This window comes from Sciurus vulgaris (genome assembly GCF_902686455.1).
Source record: "Sciurus vulgaris genome assembly, chromosome: 9".
Classification (NCBI taxonomy): Eukaryota; Metazoa; Chordata; class Mammalia; order Rodentia; family Sciuridae; genus Sciurus; species Sciurus vulgaris.
In genome coordinates this window covers 72,036,044-72,040,753 of record NC_136469.1, presented here as the reverse complement: position 1 = coordinate 72,040,753, position 4,710 = coordinate 72,036,044, and the positions used below count along the sequence as shown (strand labels likewise).

Below are 4,710 nucleotides of genomic sequence, written 5' to 3'. Positions count from 1 at the left end.
GAGAGGAAAGAATCAAATTACATTCAGGGGTAAACCAATAAGAATATCAGCAGATTTTTCAATCTAGATCCTAAAAGCTAGAAGGGCCTGGAACAACATTTACCAAGCCCTCAAAGAAAATGGATGCCAACCAAGAATCTTATACCCAGCAAAACTTACTTTCAGATTTGAAAACAAAATCAGACAAGGAAATATCACAATAGACACGATTGAAATACAAAACAAAATTAGAAGCTATTTTGAAAATCTATACTCCAACAAAACAGAAAACCTCAAAGACATCAACAAGTTTCTAGAGACATATGAATTACCTAAACTGAATTAGGCGGACATACACAACTTAAATAAATCAATTTCAAGCAAGGAAATAGAAGAGATCATCAAAAGCCTACCAACAAAGAAAAGTCCGGGACCAGATGGTTTCTCAGCCAAGTTCTACAAAACCTTTAAAGAAGAGCTCATTCCAATACTCCTCAAACTATTCCATGAAATAGAAGAGGAGGGAACCCTCCCAAACTCATTCTATGAAGCCAATATCACCCTGATACCAAAACCAGACAGAGACACATCAAGGAAAGAAAATTTCAGACAAATATCCTTAATGAACATCGATGCAAAAATTCTCAACAAAATTTTAGCAAATCACATACAAAAATATATTAAAAAGATAGTGCACCACGATCAAGTGGGTTTCATCCCAGGGATGCAAGGTTGGTTCAACATCAGGAAATCAATAAACATAATTCACCATATCAATAGACTTAAAGTCAAGAATCACATGATTATTTCAATAGATGCAGAAAAAGCATTTGATAAAATACAGCACCCCTTCATGCTCAAAACACTAGAAAAAATAGGAATAGTGGGAACATTCCTTAACATTGTAAAGGCCATCTACACTAAGCCCATGGCCAATATCATTCTAAATGGTAAAACTGAAAGCATTCCCCCTAAAAACTGGAACAAGGCAGGGATGCCCTCTTTCACCACTTCTATTCAACATTGTTCTTGAGACTCTAGCCAGAGCAATTAGACACACCAAAGAAATTAAAGGGATACGAATTGGAAAAGAAGAACTCAAACTATCCCTGTTCACTGATTACATGATTATATATTTAGAAGAACCTGGAAATTCCACCAAAAACTCTTAGAACTCATAAGTGAATCAGTAAAGTAGCAGGTTACAAGATCAATGCCCATAAATCCAATGCATTTTTATACATAAGTGATGAATCTTCAGAAAGAGAAATTAGGAAAACTACCCCATTCACAATAGCCCTGAAAAATATAAAATACTTGGAAATCAATCTCAAAAAGAGTTGAAAGAAATCTACAATGAGAACTACAGAACACTAAAGAAAGAAATTAAAGAAAAGCTTAGAAGATGGAAATATCTCCCATGTTCTTGGTTAGGCAGAATTAATATTGTCAAAATGGCCATACTACCTAAAGTGCTATACAGATTCAATGCAATTCCAATTAAAATCCCAATGATGTACCTTACAGAAATAGAGCAAGCAATTATGAAATCCATCTGGAAGAATAAAAAACCCAGAAGAGCTAAAGCAATCCTCAGTAGAAAGAGTGAAGCAAGTGGTATCGCAATACCAGATCTTCAACTCTATTACAAAGCAATAGTAACAAAGACCGCATGGTATTGGTACCAAATAGACAGGTAGATCAATGGTACAGAATAGAGGACACGGACACAAACCCAAATAAATACAATTTTCTCATACTAGACAAAGGTGCCAAAAATATGCAATGGAGAAAAGATAGCCTCCTCAACAAATGGTGCTGGAAAAACTGGAAAACCATATGCAACAGAATGAAATTAAACCCCTATCTCTCACCCTGCACAAAACTCAACTCAAAATGGATCAAGGACCTCGGAATCAGACCAGAGACCCTGCATCTTATAGAAGAAAAAGTAGGTCCAAACCTTCAACTTGTTGGCTTAGGAGCAGACTTCCTTAACAGGACTCCCATAGCACAAGAAATAAAAGCAAGAATCAACCACTGGGATAGATTCAAACTAAAAAGCTTTCTCTCAGCAAAGGAAACTATCAGTAATGTGAAGAGAGAGCCTACAGAGTGGGAGAATGTCTTTGCCACTCATACTTCAGATAGAGTGCTAATTTCCAGAATATATAAAGAACTCAAAAAACTCTACACCGCACTGTAACCTGGGCTGTGAGGCTGCGGAAAAAGATCTGATTATGATGGACCTGCGACAGTTCCTTATGTGCTTGTCCCTGTGCACAGCCTTTGCCTTGAGCAAGCCCACAGAAAAGAAGGACTGTGTACATCATGAGCCTCAACTTAGCGATAAAGTTCACAATGATGCTCAGAGTTTTGATTATGATCATGATGCCTTCTTGGGTGCTGAAGAAGCAAAGACCTTTGATCAGCTGACACCAGAAGAGAGCAAAGAAAGGCTTGGAAAGATTGTAAGTAAAATAGATGGCGACAAGGACGGGTTTGTTACTGTGGATGAACTCAAAGACTGGATTAAATTTGCACAAAAGCGCTGGATTTACGAGGATGTAGAGCGACAGTGGAAGGGGCATGACCTCAATGAGGACGGCCTCGTTTCCTGGGAAGAGTATAAAAATGCCACCTACGGCTATGTTTTAGATGATCCAGACCCTGATGATGGATTTAACTATAAACGAATGATGGTTAGAGATGAACGGAGGTTTAAGATGGCAGACAAGGATGGAGATCTCATTGCCACAAAGGAAGAATTCACAGCTTTCCTGCATCCTGAGGAATATGACTATATGAAGGACATAGTAGTGCAGGAAACAATGGAGGATATAGATAAGAATGCTGATGGTTTCATTGATCTAGAAGAGTATATTGGTGACATGTACAGCCATGATGGAAATGTAGATGAGCCAGAATGGGTGAAGACAGCGAGAGCAGTTCGTTGAGTTTCGAGATAAGAACCGTAATGGGAAGATGGACAAGGAAGAAACCAAAGACTGGATACTTCCCTCAGACTATGACCATGCAGAGGCAGAAGCTAGGCACCTAGTCTATGAGTCAGATCAAAACAAGGATGGCAAGCTTACTAAGGAGGAGATCGTCGACAAGTATGATTTGTTTGTGGGCAGCCAGGCCACAGATTTTGGGGAGGCTTTAATACGACATGATGAATTCTGAGCTGCAGACAGAGGAACCCGTGTTTCTTCAAAAGTAATTTATTTTTACAGCTTTCGTTTTCACATGAAATTGTTTGCGCTACTGATACTGTTATTACAAACTTTTTAAGACATGAAAAGGCGTATGAAATAATGAAAATCATCCCGTCCCCATTCCTCCTCCTCTCTAAGGGACTGGAGGGAACTGTGCTTCTGAGGAACAACTCTAATTAGTACACTTGTGTTTGTAGATTTACACTTTGTATAATGTATAACATGGTGTGTTTATTTTTGTATTTGTTTTCTAGTTGGGAGTATTATATGAAGGATCAAGATCCTCAACCCACACTTGTAGGCAAAAATTAGCCCTTTACTCTTTCTCAACCCCTTATATAATTTTTGTAATTCTCACTTAACTAATATTTTAAACCTGAGATCAATAAGAAATGTTGAGAGAAAGGAAAATTACATGCTCCATGATTTATGTTTTGAGAGATAACACTTAATCTTGCCTATGAAAAGTCTGACATTTCAGATTGCATTCAGTTGGTATGGGTCCAGCAACCGGTCCTGCCATTATCTGGTCAGGAACAGAATCCCTGTGCTCTAAGAAAGCTTGGCTCAACTTGGCTTCATTCTTTTTTCCCCTGTAGAACTAGCTATTTGTTAATTTTGTCAAGCACAGCTGTGATAGGAAGCTAGGGCCAGTGTCTTGAAAATCAATCAAGTAGTGAGTGTGATCTCTTTACAGAGTTATTTCTAGCTTTTTATAGACCAGTTTCCAGCTAGAAACAGCTGGAAAACTAAAGGAAGAATACAAGTGTGTTCAGGGCATCCATTTTTTTTTTTCTGGGTATGCATCTGTTGAAATGCTCACAACAAAATTATTTGCCTGTTGAAATCACTGTAAGTGCTCCATGTGGCTCCTCTTTCCCAGGAATTAATCTTGATGTCACTGCAGTTAAAATTCACTCCTTGCCAGCATGGTGGCACATGCCTGTAATCCCAGCAACTTGGGAGGCTGAGGCAAGAAGATCTCAAGTTTGAGGCCAGCCTCAGCAACTTAGCAAGACCCTGTCTCAAAATAAAAAACAAAAAGGGCTGAATATAACTTAGTGGCAGAGCATCCTGGGTTCAATTCCCAGTACCAAAAAAAAAAAAAAAAAAATTCACTCCTTTCCAATCATGTCATCAAAAGTGCCTTTAATTAGAGGTATGATTACTGAATGAGAATCTTCTTAAGAAACCCTAAGATCAAATGAAGAGATTATTTAGACCATCTTATATGAAAGCTTAAAACCTCCCAATATAGTGGGGATTTCCCCCGTTTTTCTCTTTGGGATGATAGTTAAATAGCAGTATTAGTTATAAACTTGGTTGCAGTGTACTTATCTTGTGGGCTGGTTTCCAAAAACCAGGTGCTGCTGACTTTACCAGGGATCCTCATACCTCAGAATGCAAACCACTCACTACTAGGCGCCTCTGTGTCTACCCTAGAGCTTGAGCTCAGATGCAAGGGTAGGAGGACCTACAAATAGGGGACTCTTTGGTTTGAGGACCATTG

General features: G+C 38.6%; 1 pseudogene across 1 annotated transcript; it reads left to right on the top strand.

Annotated features, from left to right (window-relative positions):
- Positions 1–2,183: 2,183 nt before the first annotated feature.
- Positions 2,184–4,343, top strand: LOC306669366 (calumenin-like; annotated as a pseudogene). Its single transcript has one exon. The product of its transcript is annotated as a calumenin-like (transcript).
- Positions 4,344–4,710: the final 367 nt, after the last annotated feature.